Source organism: Furipterus horrens, unplaced genomic scaffold (assembly GCF_987537825.1).
Source record: "Furipterus horrens unplaced genomic scaffold, mFurHor1.1.pri manual_scaffold_1, whole genome shotgun sequence".
Taxonomy (NCBI): domain Eukaryota; kingdom Metazoa; phylum Chordata; class Mammalia; order Chiroptera; family Furipteridae; genus Furipterus; species Furipterus horrens.
This window is the reverse complement of record NW_028327171.1, coordinates 67,153,374-67,176,568: the sequence shown is the minus strand read 5'-3', so window position 1 is coordinate 67,176,568 and position 23,195 is coordinate 67,153,374. Positions and strand designations below refer to the sequence as shown.

At 36.0% G+C, this 23,195-nt stretch overlaps 1 pseudogene; it reads right to left on the bottom strand.

Annotated features, from left to right (window-relative positions):
- Positions 1-1,832: 1,832 nt before the first annotated feature.
- On the bottom strand, positions 1,833-3,115 carry LOC150021264 (keratin, type I cytoskeletal 18 pseudogene; annotated as a pseudogene).
- Positions 3,116-23,195: the final 20,080 nt, after the last annotated feature.

Below are 23,195 nucleotides of genomic sequence, written 5' to 3'. Positions count from 1 at the left end.
CCACAATATATAATATTTATTTATTCTTCTCTCAGACAGTTTCCAGGTTACGGTTATTACAATAGTGTTGCTCTGAACACTTTAGAACATGTCTTTTAGTGAATCCATGTTTGCATTTCTGATAAGTATATTCTTAGGAGTGGAATTACTCTATCACGGGGTACAAATAGCTTTCCTGTTCGTGGATATTGGCAAATAGTTTTTCAAAGTGGTTGTAGCAACCTGATCAAGAGTTGATTTTGTCTGACTTTTTTATTTTGCTGTTCTGGTGGATAAATATTGGTATCACATTTTTTTGTTATTGTTAGCAATTCCACGATATCTAATGGAACTGAATAACTTTATATATGTTTATTGGCTAGTTTTACCACCATATATTAATCATGAATTGTCAAATATATTTTATTCATTGCAGCATTATTTACAATCACCAAGATATGGAAGCAGCCCAAATGTCCATTAATAGATGAGTGGATAAAACAACTATGGGACATTTACACAATGGAATACTACTCAGCAGTAAAAAGAGAAAAATTGTACCCTTTGCAACAGCATGGATGGACTTAGAGAACATTATGCTAAGTGAAAGTAGCCAGTCAGAGACAGACAAATACTATAATTTCACTCATGTGTATAATCTAATGAACAAATTGAACTAACAAGCAAAAGAGACACTCTTAGTTGAAGAAGAGATGATAACTAGTGGGTGCGGGGAGGTTAGGAGGTGGAGAAATTTAGCAAAAGGAAAAAGGACTCATAGACATGGACAACAGTGTGGTGATTACTGGGGAGTGGGTAGGGAGTGTAAGGGGACTAAACGGTAATGGAAAATATATAATAAATATTAAAATTTAAAAATTTATCCCTTTAAGACTTCTTTCATTCAATATTCCTATTTTCAGAAGCTGCTCTTTTTTACCCACAATTATTATAATCTCAAATCTTTGCTATACTTAGCTAGTTTATGTGGATTATCTTTTGTAATTTAAGCATGTTACAGTGGAGTAAACTAACTGTGTAATAAGAAAATACATATAAGAAATAAAAAGTGACAGTTCTATTTGAAATAGAATTTAAGATTTCCATGAAATATTTATTAAAGAGCTATCTTAAGGAGAAACACCACAAAGGTAAAATTCCATTCTTATTGCAACATATCAAAGGTACCTGCTATCAGTGTGACTTACCATTGTTGATGTTAACTTTGAGGGCTTGGCTGAGGTGTGTTTGTCAGGTTTCATCACTGTAAATTTACTCCTCTTTCCCGCTCATTTTATGCTGTACTCTTTAAGAGGAAATCACTATGTGCAGCCACACTACAGGGGTTGGGACATATATTCCATCTCCTAGAGGGGGTACAGTACCTACATAAATAATTGGAAATTCTCTTACAAGGGAGATTTGTTTATTTTGCTTCTTTACTTATTCATTTATTTAATCATGGATTTATATCAATAGGGTGACATGGATATTTTTTACTTCGGGTTGTAATCTAAGCAGTATATTGCTGCAATTATTTCTGCTTTGGCTCTTGGGGCTCTTTTGGTTGGTTTCTCTTTTTTCCTTTGACATAACCACCATTGTGTGTGTGTGTGTGTGTGTGTGTGTGTGTGTACATATGTGTTTACGTGAGTGTGTGTGTGTGTGTGTGAGGTTCTTTGGCACTTCTGGTGTCAGGCTGAAAAATTACAGTTTTGTGAGAAAGAGACTATTTGGTACAGGTAGTATTCGTTTTTTGTTTTTTTTTTTTTTTTTTTTTTTTTTTTTAATGAACTCTGAACTTTTTATTGGCGTCCTGCCCCGCAAAAAAAGATCCCACACTTCTGCTGCCTTTAACGCCTCAAAACTTTGGTGTCATTGACCTCAGACACCACTTTGCCGTCCACAATCCTGCGGGTGGTGGTCTTTTGAATGGTATGTAAGGAGTGGCTGTTGTCCAGGGCGTCAACAAGATCGAAGTCCTCCCCTTCTTCCAGTAGTCGGCGGTAGGTGGCAGTCTCAGCCTCCAGCTTGACCTTGATGTTCAGCAGGGCCTCATACTCCTGGGTCTGGCGCTGCCCCTCTGTCCGGGTCTGGGCCAGCTCTGACTCCAGGTGCAGCAGAATCCCATTGAATTGCTCCATCTGCATGGCATAGCGCGTCTCCACATTCCTCAGGTTGTGCTCCAAACTGGCCTTCAGATTTCTCATTGAGTCCAGGTCAATCTCCAAGGACTGGACCGTACGTCTCAGCTCCGTGAGTGTCATCTCAGCAGCTCCTATCTCCGCGGTCTGCGAGCTGACCACTGTGGTGCTCTCCTCATCTGATGCGACCAGTACTTTTCTAGCTCCTCTCGGTTCTTCCGAGCCAGCTCGTCATACTGGGCCCAGATGTCTGCCATGATTTTGCTGAGGTCCTGTGACTTGGGGGCATCCAACTCCACAGTCAGCCCAGAGTTGGCAATCTAGTTTTGTAGACCATTTACTTCCTCCTCGTGGTTCTTTTTCATGAAGAGCAGCTCCTCCTTGAGAGTCTCGATCTCCGTCTCCAGCTGCAGCCCAGTGATGTTGGTGTCCGAGTGACGACCTTTCGGAGCCCACTGATGTCATTCTCCACAGACTGGCGCATGGCCAGCTCCGTCTCATACTTGACTCTGAAGTCATCAGCAGCAAGATGGGCATTGTCAATCTGCAGAACGATGCGGGCATTGTCCACAGAATTTGCAAATATCTGAGCCCTCAGGTCTTCGATGATCTTGAAATAATGCGCCCAGTCTCTGACCTGGGGTCCCTTCCTCTCTAGGTGTTCCCGGATTTTGCTCTCCAGTCTCCAATTCTCAGCCTCCAGGCTTCTCACCCTCTCCAGGTAGGAGGCCAGGTGGTCATTCAGGCATTGCATAGTCTCCTTCTCGCTCTGGATGCCCTCTATGCCTGCCATCCCTGCAGCCAGGCCCCCGAATCCCCAGTTGCCCCGCACGCTGGTGGAGTGGGACACCGAGATCCGGGAGTCCGAGCCCCCCGGCACCTGCATAGACGCTGGCTGCGCTGATGGCCGGCCTGACCCGGTGACCAGGAGACTGCACTGAGCTCAGGCTCCAGTAGTTTGTTGAGAAGCTGGAGCGTGTGCTGAAGCTCATGTTGCTCAGGGAGAAAGGTGAGAAGCCGAGACTCAGGTTGAAGCTGCAGTGAGTGCCAGGTCCGCGACTCAAGTTTTTATCGGTAGTATTCTTTTAACATTCTTCTGTGACTATGTGTGTATTTGTGTGAGCACTTTTTACTTTCTGGCCTTATAAAATGTTTCAGGCTCCTCTTGTATGTTTCCAGTCCTAGTCCTAGAACTAGCCACTTCTTTAATTAGAGAATAATATTAAAAACAAAGATCTGGCTATCAACCTCCTTGTAGTTTAAGAGACTACAAAAATATTTTAATTAAATTTGGAAAAGTTGGTATAAGTATATATATTTTTAAATGACTTTGAGTATATTTTCATTCTTGACTAGCATTTACTACAGAATATTTTTAAATAAAATTGATTAAATACAGAAAACAATGTTTCCAAAGTTACTTATTAGATTTATCAGAATTAATGATAAGTATTTAAGTTGGGCTAGAAATTATTTCATTGATATGATTAATTGATAGAATTTCTAATTAAAAAGTAAATTAGGCTGGAAATAGCAAGTGCTGTGAAGGGCATGTATATTCTGCTTGATAACACTTTTCTTTTTATCTTAATGGAGCTGCAAAAAGAAATGACTATAATTGTTGCCTTGAGTATTAAACACTCATCTTTTTAAAATCAAAGATTGGTGGCTTGAGAGAGAACTATATTTATATATCACCAAAAGAATATATGGAGAGAAATCAATAGAAAAATTATCTTATTGAATAGATACACATTTCGAGCTTCATCTTTAGAGAAGATGGCTAGACATTAAAACTGTGTCTTATTATTCATTTTGAAAAGGTTTATATTTATCAATAGCTTCTCAGATATGTATATTAAGGTCTAAGTAATGGTAAATAAAAATTTAAGTAGGTCTTCATAAAAATATTTTTAGATTGCAGATGCTTAGATGTCAGCTAAATATGATTTTGAGTAGGACAGTGGATTTTATAAGAAAAAACAAAGAATGCTATGTGGAGCTCATTTACTAGAATATATGAAATGAAAACATTACTAGAGTTCACGCCACCACTCTTTACAGCACTTCCTTATGGACATAAGTTATGCTAACAGGCAACAGCTTTTTCTAGAACATGCATCTCATACCTGTTTCAAGTGAAAGCTGTAAGGGGAGATGTATCCAGGATTATTTGGAGTCTGATTTTATACAACATGGGGACACCTCTCAAAAGAAAAGAGTACAAAATCATTAATACAAAATGAAGTACAGGGCCTTCAAATGTCTAGAGAACTCTGAAGTTTAGCTTCATTGACCGCAAGATAAGTTTGCCTTTTTAAGGCAAGGAGTCAAAAGGATCATTGCTGCCTGTCCTATCTGTGAGAATGTACACATGATGCTCTTAAGGATGTAAATAAGAAATAATTTGTGTATTATACTTGGAATTTTGATTCACTTCCCTCTTATATGCCCCTCTGTCATTCCCATTCTTTCTTTCTTTCACACATAATTATGTATCAGGCACTGTGACAGGCACTGAGGATCAATGGCACACAAAAACAGACTCTATCCCTAAGATTGGAGAGCTTACAATAGAGTCTGTAAGTGGGTCTCCTTCACTAGACATTAAAAGTTCATGAAAGCTGGGTTATATCTCACAGATTTTTGCATTTTACTTTGCTAGAAGGTCTGGAATCTATTAATATTTTTTTTCTTAACATCTTTAATAAGATAAAATTGATACATAAACATGCACATATTTAATTCATGTGATCTGATGAGTTTGGACATCTGTATGCCTAATTAAACCATAATTAAGTAATGAACATATATTACTTATTAGGTATAAAAGGCTTGATTTTATGGCTGCAGAGAAGAAACTGGCAGAATTAACCTGAAGAGAAAGCCTTCTGGAAGGGTATGCAGAAGGTGAATGTGGCATAACAAGGACAGAAAGGTAGCAACCAAACATACAATATTGCTCTGCCTGCCCTTACAGGTCAGCCAATGTTCCCAGTACTCCCAGAGGGCAATTGTAGTCAAGAAGCATAACTACTCTTATATCTCTCCTTAGAATTCACAAAGTATAGTCATATAAATTATCTCATTATTATATTCTATGTTTTAGAGATTTGTATGTATTTCTTTTATAATTTTATATGATTTTTACATCAATGCCATGAGGCAGGAGGCCAGAGATTGTTATCTCCATTTAACAAAGAAGGAAACTGGAGCTCAAATATTTGTGACTTATTTAAGGACCTATGTGTTGGCAATGAAAGCAGAACAAGAACAAATTTCTGGATTCCTGGACTTGTAATCACTTGCACAAAAAGCATTTTTTTTTTTTTTTTTTTTTTTTTTTGGCGAAGTGGAGAGGTGCAGTGCTTAAGCTCAGATCTATGACCACATCAAAACTTCCCTGAAAAATGCTTCCTTCTGGCAGTCAAGTGTGAGCTGAGTTCCAGAAGAAAGTATGGAAGGAGGACAGACTGCCTTCTTCCTTCCCCTCTGTGAGTATGCTTCACGTGCTCCCAAATGCCGCCTGAAATGATTTTTGTTCACGAGAAAAAGTCCAAAAAGGAGTTTTAAATAAAATTTTGTTTAAAAAAAACTAAAGCAAAAATATTATTGTGCTACTCTGCTCAGAGCACTATTAACTTTTGAGAGAGAAAAAGACATCAACTTGGAAAAATCAAGGCTGCTTGGAAAACTACAAGAAAAGACAAAAAGAAAAGAACAGTGGTTAATGTTGAATCCAGAAGTTATAACTCAGGGGAGGGCAGGGAGAGGGAGGAATGGAACATAATTGGAAATTCCCATAGGAAATCAAATTCCCGTTCCCTCAACTGGCATTGGATTTTTGCCCTGCTATAATTTACCTCTCTTGAGGATTCAGTGACCTAATGCCCCATGACCTTCCAACCAACATGCGGTGGTGAAACAATTTCCTTTTCTATTGAGAAGGAAGCATAATAACTAGGCTACTGGGCTGTAGTTCCACTCCATTTCTGTACATGTGAAGGAGGGGTGAGAGAATGGGTCACACTGTGACATGATTATTCCTCACTCCTGAGAACACTAGCCCTCAGTCCAAGTCTTCTTTACTCTCTGAAATTAAGAACATCCGTCCCAATGAGAAGTGGGTCTGTTAAAAGTTAAGTTCCATCTTTCTTTGCCCATTCTTAAAGAAGTTGTTTCTTATTTTCCATATAGAGAACATTCCAGGAACATTTAGGAACCAGCAAGGGAAACAAGTCTCAGAAGTAAACTGCTCTTATAAAGATCTTGATGTTCATTTTGCCGGAGAGGCCTACCCCCAGACAAGTGATTAAAATAAAGCTGCTGGCTCAAAGAGTTTGAGGATATAGGACTTCCTGAATCAAATCTCTGTAGTGTGTTGCTATTTACTCTAGACACAAAGAATTTAACAAGCCTTAGTGGTTCCTGAGTGCATTATAACCCAATACAATCACGTTAGTAAATTTTGCCCTAAGACATCAAGAAAAAAGTAAATTATATGGTACAGCACTTTAAGGAGGCAAGAGTATGCATAATGTAACATTTTAAAAATCACCCAAGTTTTCAGTCAAATCAGTCAACACATGTTTGTGGTTGAAGACACTGTGGACTAAAAGAAACAAAATGAAAATTTTCTTTTGCCTCCATGTGCTGTTATTCTAGGGAAGAAGACAACTACACATGAACAAATTTAGAAACTATAATATGTGTCATAATAAACATTTAAACAATCTTATGACAATATAGAAGAGAAAATGATGAATTCTGAATAGTTACATCTGTGACTGGCCTGTAAGAAAGTGAGATTTAGTCTGAAACATGGATCTTATTTGATCATTTCAGATGAAAGAGAAAACTTGAGCCAAGAACATACTGAGCAAACATGGGAAATAGCAAATAGCCGCATGTGAGAGTGGACGTAGAGGAAGAAAGTTGATGTATAGGTTGGGGTCATATAATGAGGAGCTTTAAATGCTAAGCTACGTAATTGGTTACTGATTCCAAGCAATAGAACATGAATGTTTTACAATGGGGGAATGGCAATAACTCTGGCAATAGTGCGTATTATTGATTGGAAAGGGAGACCAGTTAGGTGACTACTGTAGTATGTAGACAAGAAGTTAAGAGGGTCAGCACTAACTTAATAGTAGAGGCAGACAGGGGGAGGTATATACAAGATATTTTAAACATGATTCAAATTTTATAATTTTTTGGAAGCCTTCAGAGGCCACACAACCACAGGTGTGTTTGTTATAATATTATATGGTGGCTTGATTCACAGAAAAAAATGGGTTAAAAATGAAATTTCATTCAAAGGAATAGAAAAAGTATGATAACTTACCATGAAAAGAAACAACTTTTAAAACAGCCCCAAATTGTATAGATAGTGATAACAGGAAGTGTGTAAAGTAGGAAAATACTAAATTGGTTAATTATGTTACCAGATGGGGACTGGGCTCAGAGCTGGTCTGCCTCTGGTTTTGACTTTATGTAGGGAAGATTTCACAACATGAGTCCAGTGATTTTGAGAGTATGTTTATTAAAGCTGCGCAAGTGGAACTAAGGAAGGACTTGGGGTGATAGGAGCAACAGGAGAGAGCTTAGACAGTGCTCTGCTTCGGCTCCCTAGGAAAGTTATAGGAAAGAAGTGAGCCAAGGCTGAGCTGCTGTTGACTCACTGAAAAATAGAGGAAAAGGGGGTCTTGGAGAAATCTTCGGGGGTTAGCCCAGGAGGAGCTGCTGCTGCCCATTGCTCCCCTGGTTGCAAGTCTCCTGGGAATCTTAGATTTAGAAGGAAGAAAGTAAAATGTTCATGCTTGAGAAAAGGCATGGATGTACTGCAGAGAGCCAACTTTGACATTCTTTGTCTTGAGGGATTTTATACCTCATTTGTGGGCAGGAATCCTAAGGGAGATCTCAGAGGAGGGTCTTAACAGAATTTTCATTAGTTTTCCAGGTGTGTCCTTTAATGTATTGATTCAACAAAATGAGCATATAGGAGAGTTTGGGATTATTCTTTGGTCAGATTCACTGCTTTACTCCTATCTTGGGTCTGTCTGGTTCTAATTAGGTTTTTTGTTATTTGTCCCTGACTTCATCTGTCTTTGGGTTTGGCTGGCACAAATGGCACTAACTGGATTTTTGTTTCCTATCTCCCTCGCCAGGGTGATTTATTTATCATTCTCTGGTTTGGGAGGAGAGGTATGAACCATTTGCTCTCAAGTGTTCTTTGTTGGTGAAAATAGTCTTGTGATTCACCAGTTGGCTATAAATTGGTCAAATTGTTTGGCCTTGTTTAATTACCTTTTCTTAGTTTTCCCATTCCACTTGCCAAGGAATTTTCCTATCTTCTTAATTACACATTATGATGATTTGGACAAATCTTTCAATTTCTCTGAGTCTTGGGTAAATAATTATGAGTATTGAGTGAAATAATTTCAAATGTTGTAATTATTTTTTATTAAACAAAATATTTTTTAAAATGCAGAATTAAAATAAGTTCAATAGGAAATTTCTCCTAATAATGATTGTGTTTTCCAATAAGTGCACTTATTATTTAAGTTGTCCTTTGTATGTATACAACAGAAGCACAAAAGCATATATATTTCTGAAAGAATGAAAGGATGAAAAAACAGATCTAGGAGTTCTAATATTTCAACTTTTACTGCTCAGTTTTATGGTTAGATATATTTTATGAAAATCATTACCTTTTGAATCAATACTGTGTTAACAACATTAACCTAATAAATAATGAAAATAACCGTTAAGTAAAGCAACCATATTAAGCAAATTATAAATAACCATTTTAAAGCTGTAGCTGAGTAATTGATTATGGTATAAACCACCTTTAAAACCACCTTTTGGCTCTAAAACATACTCTATATCCCCTAAAAAAGAGCAATTTTCATAAAACAAAAGATATACAAGTTTGTCAAAATATTAAGCATGACTGACTTTCTTGAATATGTAACCTATTTGTGGCTTGTGTAACATCAGACCTTTTAGAAGAATACAATTTAATAAAAATAAAATGTGATTAGAAAATTGTTTATTTTTGGATGGTTTTTGTTTCTTCTATTTAAACTAATCACAAGAACTTAGACATACAGAAATAATTTGAAATCATAAAAAAACCCAGCATCTTGGTTTTTTTTTTTTTTTATGATTACATTAAATCAAATAACACAGCCAAATTAAAAATTCAGCTAGTCGTCTCATCAAATAGAATAAATAGTGGAAGAGAAAAATAAGTCGATATATAGATATATTTTAATTTCTCATAAATTTTGTTATTTCTATCTACCCTTGTGGTTCTTTCAAGGATGATGTTTGTTTCTATACTGATTTTAAAATTAAAAATGATCTGTTTTATGTTATTGGTACACATAATCCTCTAAATGGTCCCCAAAGTGGAAACAGATTCAGGCTTTTTATTGTGTATACAATAGTAAATATCTGAAAACATCTGGTGCCTAGTCAACTATGTGCTTGGGATATATAGTAATTGAATTTTAAAATTGATTAGATTTAAAATTTATTAATACTGATATTAATAACTGAGTATAAGCATTGGGCTTCTAGAGATGAATGATGGTAGAAATATTACTTGATTTAAGGTATTTCTTTTTCTCTTATATACTCTCTTTTAACCTGTAACTTTGCCTCTTAGATTTGGCTCTTAGAGCCACCATTACCTTGGGGCTGGGGAATAAAGTTGTCAGAATAGACAAAAGAACAAAGGTGGCAAAAAACAAAAGTGACTTAGGTCAACAAGGACCAGTATGATATAAAATAGTTTTTGTTGTGAAGAGGAGAGGAGAATATTTTACACAGAGTTAGAGGTAGACATTGCCCCTCCCTTCCCCAACAACAGTACTCCACCCACAGGTTTAGTCTGAAGAAGAGGATGAAATTACATAACATTCTCTTAAAAATTGGGGATTAGAAACTTAAGACACTCTGTGTCCCGTTTTATAGATGGAGACTAAGAAGATGACAAACTTCAGAAGGAAGTCCCATATGATATCGCGACATATTCGCCACAGAGTAGGAACGGTGTTGTTATAGTCCAAATGCTTTTGCCCTCCCACCCCAATTTATACGTTGAAATTTAACTCCCAAGGTGATAGCATTAGGAGATGGAGCCTTTGGGAGGTGGTTAGGTCATAAGAGCAGACCCTTCATGAATGGGATTAATACAGCCTAAAAAAGTTCTCTAGCCCTTCCCACCATGTGAGGACTCAGCCAGAAGTCCATAGTCTGCTGGCCGAGTACCCTTATGCAATCATATTGGCAATCTGATCTTGGATTTCCTGTCTCCAGAATTATGAGAATAAGTTTCTATTGTTTATAAGCACCCAGGTTGTAGTATTTCTTATTATAGTCTAAACCAAGACAGCTGTCATGGAATATCTAGGCACAGAGGATCAAAGACAATCTCCTTGAGTTTTCCATTGTCCCAAGTGGCATGGGAAGTCACTCCATTGTTTCCAGGTGCAAAAGTCAGAACAGAGGCTGGTTCACTTTCAACCAATTGCCAACAAAGGTTGGGACAGGACCAAATACTAGATGGAATGTGTTACACCCAGAGCAAAAACCAGCAATAGACCCATTAGACAGAGATAGTTTGTAACTTAGAAGTAAATATCCCTCTTTGGTCTGTGACTCAACATTAGTTGCATAAACCTTCTTTATCTTCTACTCAAAGACTAACAGTTTAATATCAGCCCCAGGGAAGGTCTTAAGAAAGTTCAAGGTTTATATCCAGATAACTTTAATATATCTGAAATTTTCTGAATTTCCTTATCGGTAGCTGAATAAAGCATTAGAGAAAATGGAAACTAAGTTATATATTTAATTTCTTTATAAAATAAATGAAAAAAATTTAGAAATTCACATATATGATATTATTACCATGGATTTCATATCTTCTGTAAAATAAATGGAAATAGTAAACAGTGAACATATTCAATATTACATAACATTTTCATCTTTGCCGTGTTAGATGAAAAATGTTTCTGTATTTGAAGAATAATCAGGTTTTTATTAAATAACTTGGGGAACAAAAGTTACTTTATACAGTATTTGTGAACTTGCCTTATTTATAAACTCATCGATAAACTGTGTGGATTTTTACAGAAAAACTTGTTCAATTCGCAGATTCAAAATGTATTGTTTTATGCAGGAATTTGACCTAGAGCTGGTTAGTATTTCTCTACATCTATGGGAAAAGGGAATATCAATATTTACCTTATATGGTTGCTGTAAAATTAACTGTAAACACAAGTGTAGAATAACTGCTCGTTTTTCATTCCTCTTTATAACTCAAACTCTAAAGCATAAAAAATATAGCACGGTGTTTTGCAAATGGTTGATATTTAACACATAATGTTGAGTAATTGGATGGATGTAACTCATTCTAATATAATGCAGTTCATGCCATTTCTTTCATCAGCCTTCCCACTTCTTTCATTTTTACCTCCAATAACCAACTCTTAGACTTTTGTTTACCTGTAGTCTTTTCCATTCAAGGTTTTGTTAAACATGCTGATCAACTCCTACCACACCTAACACTTTCAGAAACAAAATTTAAAATGTTAAGTGCTATATCAATCCACACAATCCATTCTATGTTACTCTCTAGGATACCCCTTACTCTACTCTCTCCTCTATTTTCCTATATTCAATTTCAGAAGAGTTCACTTATTTTCTGTGCATGTAAAAATAATAGAGTGTAACACAAAAGAAAAAAAACAGTAAATTATGTCATGTAAAACATTTTCAATATATACCAAGATTTTTTATTTCATTTAAAATTGACAAAAAGCCAAAAGTATATCATGTTTAACTTTGGAAAACAAATATGATTACTTCAATGCTAAAGAGGTTAATAAGTAAAGTCTACTTATATAAATAATATTCCAGAGATCTAGTTAGAAAGCAGTTATGACCTAATGAGGGTGGGGTGCTGTTTTCTGTCTCAAAATCATTTCATAGCTTAAGTGCAGCACAAAACCAAAAGCAAGGCTCAACAAATAATTAATAAAAGCATTATCCATTGATTTATGAAACAAATACCATTGCTCATGCAATTCTACTGTAACCTTGCAGTCTCATAGCATAATGCAATGGCACCTACTTGAATTATAAGCTAAGTCTTTGCAAGTCTTCTTCAGTCCTTTGTCCCTGTCAGGAGCTCCAACATGTAGTGCCTGACGACCTGTTTAAGAACAGAGAGCAAACACTTGTTCATACACCCATTCTTTCTTCACATGGATTAAGAACAAGTCATAACACCTCTCTGGAACATGAAGTACTTTTAAAAATAACCCGCTGCACCAGTATAGCTCCTGTTTTCTGAAGAAAAAAAAATACTATGTAAGGTGCATATTTATATTGTAAATATGGAAAGCAAAGACAAAATAAGTTATAATAAACTATATTACTTATAATGCCCAAGAAAATCTTGACTGTGTAGCTTAAATTTTGCCTTTTTCTGGGAATAAAACAAATAAAAGTCTTTGGATAATCTATGACTATCATAGAGGTTTTATTTTAAAATCCTTATTATTCTTCAAATATAATAACTCCCTCTTCCCTCTGAGATTCTTTAAATATGTTTTTCTTTAATAAACCACAAGAACCTTTTGTTCATTTTCCTCTAGTCTTCAAAAAGTACCTCAAGAGAGTCTTTTAGAGGAAATTGGGTATACAATCATAAAAACAATTCTGTCGGAATATAAACGTTTAAAAAAATCATTCTCATGTGGACCTCTCAGAAAGAACTTCCCATTTGGCATGTTTGAGGGCAATTAGGGATGATTGCCTTTTCTATTTGCTATCTATGGACTTTAAATCATTTTGCAATCCAACCAAAAATTCTATGTAGTGTTATGTGTGTATTGTTGGGTGATGTGGGAAGAGTGAATGGGTTGTAAGGGAGAGATGCCCTAGTGAGTATGTACTGTGGTTATTGAGATTCTTTTTATGATTCTCTCATGGGAGTTCTGTCTGAATAGATTTGGGAACAGTCAATTCCACCCCTCCTTGACAACCCTGCAAGGCTCCCACTTAGCTGCATGAGGTACAGTCTTTCAAAGCTTCACCAGGACCTTAGGAACATTTTGCTGTTTTTCTTTTTTTTTTTTTTAATAGGAAAATTCAAGTCAGATGGAAGGATCTTATTCTAATTCAATGGCAGTTCATAGAATAAAGTACACTCTGTTAGCATCATCTCATTTTGAATAGTAAGACCTCTATGTTTTCTTATGACTACCACTAATTAAAGTCAGGCTAACTGACCACATCTATTGCCCACTGCATAGAGAAATTAGTTTCCATTCTCTATTCAATATTAAAAAGATACAGCAAATTTTGGTCTTTTAAGTAAGTAAAATCTTGCTCACCACACACACACTTGAAAGTCACAGAGTAAGCTTAACCTTTTATCTAAGATGAAAGGGTCTTTAAATAGTTCATTAATTTTTCTTGGATCTTTAGAAGAGGAAATCAGATTGGGGAAAAGGAGAAATTATACTGGTTCAAGGAAAAATTGTCACAAAAGAAAGTCTAAAGGCATGTGAAGCTGCATATGGTTATTGTTCTAAACTTGGCAGAATGGTTTGTGGGTGTCAAAGGAACACGGAACTCGTTATGTTTGACATAGACAGGAGTGATTCAGGTTTTTTTTTGAAATTGTGTGTGTGTGTGTGTGTGTGTGGTGTGTGTGTTTAATTTTGTGAAAATAAAGCATTTAGTTTCCTTAATAGGAAAAGATAAAATGTTTCAATTTATTGAGATCATCAGCCACTAAAGAGGAGTATTTTCTGTTCTTATGTCCTCAGTACCTACATGATATTTTATGAAAAGTGGTGACTTATTAAATGTTTATTGGACATTTAAACACAAAACTTCCATTTAAAAAAAAACTTAAAATTATAAGTATTAATTTAAAAATATGTGATATTTATTTTTTCTTGAATTCATGATGGCATTTGAGATACATGTTTTTCTTGCTTATGATTTCAAAATTCAATCTCCTATAAACTAGAGTGAATATATTTTCTGTAGATATTTCTTGTTGATATATAAATATTTAACTATATATTTTTATTCCAGTGCTCCCAGTTGTGGCAGAGAGCAAATCTTCTGACATTCAAAAAATGGTGCTAGGGACATATTTATGCTAGAAGCTAGAAGCTGAGCCTAGAAATGCAGGTGCTTAGAGGCTTTTCCTATCTGTAGTATGCGTGTGTTTGGAGATTTCACCAACTTCACTGGCCTTATCTATTGCACATATCCAAGCAAATTTCAGCTTGAGTACATTGAATTTGAATACGTTGAGAGTAGCTAAGGAAAATATTATTAAACCCTGGGGTTTGAATTCTTGACTCACTGATAGTGTCTGTAGTTCGGCTCTCAGTGGAAAACTCTTCTTGATTCCAGGTACATTGATTGTTGGTTCAGAGCCTTGTCTCTCTTCCAAGAGGTTTGAATATAAGCCAAAAAGCTGGAAGTCTTATCTTTACAAGTTCTCTTCTTTCAGAAATGTTTTTATTGTAAGTTATTTGCTGAAGTAGGAGATGTTACACACCAATGGACATAGAAACAGGAAGTGAGGACAAACAATTTGCTGCAGATGAGGACAACCTCACTAAAATAAAAATGGAATTGAAAGGAGTTTATAAATTGTGTATTAGAACAGATAGCTACCTCAAGGAATTCTGCGTTAACTTCTGGCCTCCCCTCAAGTGTCAGACTCAGGGGAATATCTAAATTCTACTTGTTAAGTTCATTTGGCTTTCCCAAATGACCTTCAAAACATCATGGCCAATACTATACATAGCATGTTTCCCCTATTTCTTCTTCTTTTCTGCATTTCCCATTTCAGTCAACCATTATTTATTAATTATCTATTGCTATATAATAAATTATTCCCATAATCAGTGGATGAAAGCAATTTAAAAAACATTTATTTCTCTCACAGTTTCTTTGAGTCAGAAATCTGAAAGAAGCCTGGCTCAGGGATTTTGTTTCAAGACCTCTCATGATATTGTAGTCAAGATGTTGTCCAGGCCAGCAGTCAAGTAAAGGCTTTAACAGTGTTGTGGAATTCAGGTCCAAGATGTCACTTACATTGATGGCAAATTGGTGTTAGCTGTTCAGGAGAGACCTCAGTTCCTCTTCCCATTAGATTGTCCTACAGCTGCTGTTGACTTTTTTTTAAATTTAATTTTCACCCGAAGACATTCTTATTAATTTTAGAGAGAGGAGAAGGGAGGGAGAGAGAGATGGAAACATTAATCTGAGAGAGAAACATCAATTGGTTCCCTCTTGTATGCACCTGATCCAGGACCGAACCCACAGCCTGGGCATGTGCCCTGACTGGTTATCGAACCCACAACCTATAGGTTCACAGAATGACACTCCAACCAACTGGGTCGCACCAGCCAGTGCTTGAGTATTCTATGGCATGGTGGCTGGCTTTCTCTAGGGCAAAGAGAGTTAGATGGAAGCTATGTTCTTTATAACCTTGCCTTGAAAGCCACATACTATCTCTTCTGTCACATTATATTGGTTAGAAAGCAGTCCTTAGGTCTGGACTACATTCAAGGAGGGTAATTATGTTCCATCTTTTGAATAGAGAAGTGTCAGATATCAAAAATTGCAGACATATTTCAAAATGAAGACAAATGTGTTTAGCAAATCTTGCTAATTTTACTTATTAAAGAGCCTTTATAGATCTTCTCCAACTCATCACTTTTCTTTGTCCTACTTCAAGTCATCAAGATATCTCACTTCTTCACTGGTCCCTCAACTGGTATCTTGCATTTTTTCAATACCTTCACAGTACAACCAGAATGATCTTGATAAAATCTGTCCACATCATTCTGCATCTTAAAGCTCAGAATTTGTTCTCCATGACTGAAGAATCAACACAAGCACCATAACCTAACATAGTTTTTCATGTCTCCTACTTATGATTTCAGACTCAAAACCCCTTTCTCTGCTTTAAATTTTCTATTTTGTTATATTAAACTTTGTAATTTCTTGAATACATTGTGGTACTTTAGGAATCATTCTTTACTCTATACCAGAAATCAGGAAATTTTTTATGAAGACCCAGATAGTAAATGTCATTGGCTTTGTGGGGCACACAATCTGTTGTGACTATGAAGCTTTACTGTAACAACAGGACATAACTATGTTAAAATAAACTTTATTTACAAAAATAGGTACTAGGCCAAATGTGAACCCAGGGCCATAGCTTGCTGGCTCTACACCATACTATCCCCCTATTAAATAACATGCCCAAATTTCTTTGTTCGGATAACATTTATGATTGGTCCTTTCAGAATCATCTTAGGTATTGTCTCTTTTATGAATATTTTCAAGTGCTGTTAGGTTGGAATAAAGACCTTTGTTCTGTGATACCACAGCAGCCTGTAGGTACTGATTTGACTATATTACAATCTGAAATTACCAACTTTCTGGAAACCTTCCTAATTAAGCTGGTGAGTCTTTTTAACTTTTGAAGTTCCATTGCCAAGCACAGTTCTTGGCCAATGTGCTGAACAGAATTGATCCAGTTAAGGATTAATGTACAGGAGATATAATATATAAAGAGATTATGTGATTAACTACTGTTGTCTGTTGATATTTCAAATTGTTGCATATAAATAAAAGCAATGAGATCTGAGAACAGACCCAGAGTTGAAGGTATATTCCTTATCTGTAATTTTTTGTTATAAAGAAATCCTTCCAGGGAATATGATCCATACGAATAAGTTTCAATCGTATATGCTCATTAGAATTGCATGTCAAATTGCTATATGAATACATATATGCACATGCATGGACCCAGATTCTCATGCAATAGCCTGGCAATGATGAAGAAGATTTCATGATTCCAGAGGAACCAAAGGTGATTGTTCCATACAGTAAGTGTTGAGAATCATTTGGTTATGGTTCATGTCTAGCTGTATAAACCTAATATGGCAACATTTAAAATCCTATTTCAGATATGATAGCAAATTAAAAATATATATGCATAAGAATAATTAGAATACCTAAAAGTGACTTTTGGATATACTATGCTAAATGACTGTTTAGCCTTAAACAACTTGCTTGAGAAAACTCATGTTGGATTTTTTCATCTTTAAAATTAGGTGAAGAGTTGTATTATCTTTTCATACTTTCATTTTACTAGTTCTTAACTGGTGTACTTTTATAGTTATATTGCTAAATTCTTATCAGTATGTATGTTTCAGTTCTCTAGTGTTGCATAACTAAATACCCCAAAACAGTGGCTTATAAAAATGACCCCTTATATTTTGCTTATTACTGTGCACTTTTGGTAGGGCTCAGTGGGAATGGCTTTGCTCTGCTTTACTGTGTATGTATCAGCCGCGGCAGCTCAAAGACTGGAGTCAGTAGCAATCAGAAGGCTCACTCACTGCTCTCACAGATGATGTTAGATTAGCTGGGACAATTCAAGTAGCTAAGGCTGTGGCCAGATCCTTATGCATGGTCCTTCCATGTGTCTGCTTGACTTCCTCACATCATGGCTGCTAAATTCCAAGGCCAAATATTCCAGAGGAAAAGTAAGGTGGAAACTCTTTCACCATCTGTGACTCATTTTCAGAAGACAGGCAGCATCACTACCATTGTATTTATTCATTTTAGCAGTCAAAAGAATTTCCTAGTTTCAAGGGGAGAAGTAGACTGTCGTCGTCGTCGGCAGCCGTCCGTCTCGAGAGACGATGGTGTAGCTTCTTAAGAGTCTATCTGCACCGCCGAGAATGGCTGTGCAGTCCGACTCGGGAGTGACATGGTATCTGTCTCCTCCCATGTTGAATCGACATCTTGCGATGACACTGAAGCTACAGAGCCTGGGCAGGGTAATATGGAGGGTCTCCTGTTGCCCATGCAGCAGACCCCCCCTCTCTTCGCAGCTGAAGGGTCCAAGGGAAAGACGGAGTCGATACAGCTTGGGTTCAGGTGCGCCGCAGGAGTTGCCGGTGTTGACTACAACGTCAAACCGCCTTAGGGACTCCGGCTCCGGATTTTCTGTAGGGGTTTACTCCCTTAGCCTTTCCCCTGAAGAGGTATGCCGCAAGGCAGCGGAGGTTTTTTGGAGTCAGAGTTTTCCTTCTCTGATGTACCCTGACTGGAAGATCGAACCAGCGACACTTAGCTCGCAGGCCGACGCTCAATCCACTGAGCTAAACCAGCCAGGGCAGAAGTAGACTGTACCTTTTGATAAAAGAGTGTCAAGTTGCTGTGTATCCTGGAATAATACAGGCAACTAGTTTTGATACAATCTACTATAGTACAAAATCATTTTTACTATATATGAACATAATATTACAGCAAGTTATGAGAGAATATGTACAGCTCAGTGGGATTTTACAAAGCAGTTGGAGTGGAAACAATCTGATCAAAAAAAAAAAAGAAGTGTAGTATAACTCCAGTAAATCACAAAGAAAAATCTTATGTTTAATATAATGGGTAAGAATTTTACCCTTTGACTACATAAAAATAAACATGACCAGGGCAACAAAAGTTGTGCTCCAAGAATGATATCAGTGATGTATGTATTACAGAAGAAAGTGTAAGAGAGTTCTTGGCAGAGACTCCTGGCTCCCTGCTCCAATATCCGTTTTCCCCTTATTCTATTAGAGAATCCCAGAATTTTAGTGACACACATGACTGAATGGCATAATGACTTTATTTACAGGCCTCTTTGTACCTACGTGTGGTGATATAATAATGTGCTGGCTAAAAAGCATTATGTACATCATCTGGGAAGTATTTTTTTTAAGGGAAAGGGACACATCTATCATGTTCTCTACGTATTTCTGATAACTGGAATGTTATAGCTGCCTTCTGAATAGAAAATAAATAGAAAATACAGCAAACACTATGAGTAGATCTCTGATGACTATAAAATCACTGTTCCAACAATGGACTTGCCTTCTCTCCCAGACTTTATTTACGTGAGAAAAATATAAGATTGTGATTTAGTAAATTACTACTATTTTTGATTTAGTCACATTCAGTTGTACCTAATTTTACATATCATGATGACTTCCTTATAATTAGCACTGATTTTTTTGGTATTAAATTCAACATTGCAAGTCCCTCAGAGGTCTAAAATCTATGCTATACTGTAAGCATGTCTTTAATTGGTCTACATACACTCCAAAATGAATATGCTTTATACTTTTTGTAGATTGTTGAAGCTATTCACATACAGTTTCAGTCTTCCCACATGTAAAACATAAATGGTTTATTTCATAACACTGGGTGTGAATCACATGAGATAATGTGAAAAATACCTGTACAGTTACCTCCCCAAAAGAAATAACTATTATTTTATATGTGTGTGATGGTGATAGTTGTGGTGATTTGTAACTATTATTCAATATTCTGTTTCTGAATTGATCATATGGATGTTATAAACATTGGAGAACCATATCATTTCATAAAAAGGAGAAATGGTAACAGTGAGCATGAATGTATGTCTGTTCTTTTTTATTGCCTTCACTTCTCACCTCTCTGCCAGTAAGATTGGGCTCTGGCTACAGGAACAGAGACCTCTCTCAGAGTGGTGTAATGAAGAAACTAACCAGGGATTTTGAGGAAGGAGGAGTGGAGAAAATCACTGTAATGATGTGCAAGTAATCAGCCTCCAGAAGCCACTATCTATCCCACTTAGAGGGAAGAAAAGGCCCATTAGCAGCAAGCAAAAATATAGCTATGTGCCGAGAAAATCAAAGGTGTGAGAACATGAGAAAGACTCTCCTGATGTTTATCAAGTCAATCATCCCAGATATTTTAATACTAGCTTACCAATTATGTGAGACAAAAACATTTTCTTGTTTTGCTCAGACTGTTTTCACTGAGTTTCAGACTCCTGAAATTAAATAAGCGCTATGTCAATGAGGATTTAGATCAGATGAACGACCTATTGGGAAATGTTAGGTGAGTCTTATATGTGAAGAGTAAAATAAGTCAGACATATTGTGATTATATTGTGTGTGAATGTGCGTGTGTGTGTGTGTGAGAAGTAGATCATGTGAAAGGTGTACACACACCTAGTAAAAATTAAGATTTGTTTTCCAATTTTAGTCTTTAGATGTGACCATACTTTCTAATATCCATTTATTCACCTAGCTGAAATCTCAACAGTAGGATATGCGTTTTAATTCCAATCAGTTAATTTATCTCAAATCCTGATCTTACTGTCATAAACAGCAATCTGCAAGGCTATTAAGGGCTATTTATGCACCATGCAGATTTGAAAAGGCATGTATATTTTCCTGAAGGTCTCACGCAACAAGCATGTAGCTTGGCTTTGAAGATCAAAGGCAGTCTTATCTTTTTATTTTAATCCTTTATTTTCTCCATAAAGCATAATTTTAAAACTTAAGATGCTATTTTAATTTTGACACTTTAAAAGTATTTTTTCATATAAACCAAAGTCAGCTGTTTTCTTACTCAATTGGATATTAATGAAGGGAGGCAGACATTGCTTTTGTAAAAAGAGTCTGTTTTAGATAAAAAGAGAGCAAATGCTGACTTCAAAGACTGTGTGAGAATCACATGAGTAAAAATCCAAGTGTCAGAATATTTGTCAATAGTTTTTAAGTATAGCTAATGTTTTTCTTTGAAGGGGAAAGAATCTTATGTGCACATGGTACTACTCTTTTGGAAGTCCTCACATTTGTGTATATGTGTGTGTGTATGTGTATATATCTATATACATACATAAATGCATATGTGTATATGCATGTGTATAAATAAAATATCCTTATTTCTATTAATACACTTAACTATAGTTTTGTAAAACAAGTGAAAATAGTTTTTATTATTCCTAAAGTAAGTAAATCATCACCTTGACATCATCTTAGATGACACACTGATACATGATACTCTTAAAATGATTCACTCTAGTGTAGACAGTTAACTTGTGGGGCTACAGTGTAGACAAGTTAGTCATGTAAAATCTAAATGTCCATTAAGGTGGTGATCAGGTAACCATTTTTCCGAGTTGTTTCATAGTGAGATTTGACTAAGAAACCTCATGATTCTCATTCATTTTTTTTTCTTCCCTTTCTCCACTTTTCTCACACTCGTCCTCTCTCCATTTCCTACCTCACTTTCTATTTTCTTGTATTCTGTACATTTCCTTTGTCTTGCTCACCACTTTTTCTCTTTTCTGTAGAAATTGAATGTACAGTACTAACTTCTAATCACCTGAGTGAGCTCCTAAAACCTTTCGTGACAGCTATAGCTGGTCAGGGTGCAGAACTTGCTGCATGAAAGGTTTCCTGCTCCCAGGGATCATTTCCTAATTCCCTTTTCTCTAGATTTCTGTTCTCAGAAACTCCACATTCTGCTCTGTTCCAACAGATACTCGTTTCCACACCCCAGGGAGATCAAGAGCTGGGAGCAGAAATAATAGCTTCTCCTCACAAAAAACAAGAGGTAAACTGTAATAAAGTATAGGGGCCTATTTAGCAAAATCCTGAATTGTTTCGGGGCTTTTATTGCTATGTGAAAAACAAACAGGTTTTGTCTTAATTAAGACTATGAATGCAGGGAAGTGTATGTAGTAAGCCAGGGTTTTTGGTTTGAAATGCAAAACATGTGTCATTGCAACATGTGTTCAATATAAATATAAGTACTGAGAAGTACATTTTAGGAAGTTCTTAATTGTTTTTTTTCCTCATGGTGAGTATTAAGAGTTTAATTTTTAGTAAGAGATGTGGATAAGCAGGTGGAATTTCAATGCAGTGAATTTGAAAGGGAATTCAATTGCTATTCTACATTCAAGCATCATTAAATAGGAAGTGAGTAACTATGTAAAGCCAAACACCACCTTATAGTTAAAAGAAGTCTGTGTTTGGCATGTACTATATTTATGAGCAATCCAAGCTCCTGAAGGTATCAAAATAGAGCATTTTGTGGTTCCATAATAGAAGATGTGTAACCTTGGCTTCAGTAAAATTGAAAGTGGTAGTAATGCTTTAGAACGTTAATGTATTTTCTGTTATCATATCTTTTTTATTAAACAAAATATAAACATAGTTATTACCGGATTTTTCAAAATTCGGTATAAGTATTTTGAGGACATACTTACCAGAACATAAACGAGAGGGTTTGTGGAAGACAATAAAACTCTCATCTCAAATGGCCCATTTCTGAGTGATTTCAAAACCTCCCAAAGTTTATTAGGGGTTGAGAGTACAATTAGTGAAGAGCACCTGTATGGTATGTGGAATCTGATTGAAATAGGAAGATGGAGAAGGGATGTGTGCAGAAGTAAAATAAAAATGAAACAAACCCATGTTCCTTGACTGGGTTCGATTATGGCTGGGCAGAGGGGGGCAAAGGGGGAAATCTGGGACAACTGTCATGGAACAACAATAAAATATGTAATTAAAAAATGAAGAAATCCAGAAGCAAAGTATGAAAATGAATCTCCAAGTAATTTGAGATAAAAGGAAGACTTAGGTAATATTGCACATTGTTTTTATGTGAACACTAGTCTCCTGAAATATTTTTTGAAAATTATTTTATTGTCAGCTACATTGGGAAACACTGTAGTTTTTTGTGTTTACTGAAGTTTCACAATGTAAAAGAGCATATTATCGGTTTGTAGTATTTCAGGAAAGTTTAACGTTAACTTAGGGTTCCTAGTGATCTTTGTTATAGATAAGTCAACTTAAATTCATTAAAAAAAAAAAAAAAGAGGCATTTAGCTCAAGATTACTGGCACTGCAGCATAAAGATAGGGAGTACCCTCATGCCTTGCAGAGATTCATGTGTGGGTATTTCAGTGTTCCCCTTTCAGCTTTTCAGAGTGACACCCTGACAGGTACAGTTTGGAAGTGGTATTTATTTATTTTTCAGTCAGCTACGGCTGAATACATATTATCTGATGCTGTATCTTCATTAAAAGAACTCAAAAAACACCATAGCAAATCCTTCATATTTTCATTACATCTCTACTACTATGTTTTAATATGTCTCATCTTTAAAATTTTATTTTACTCATATCAT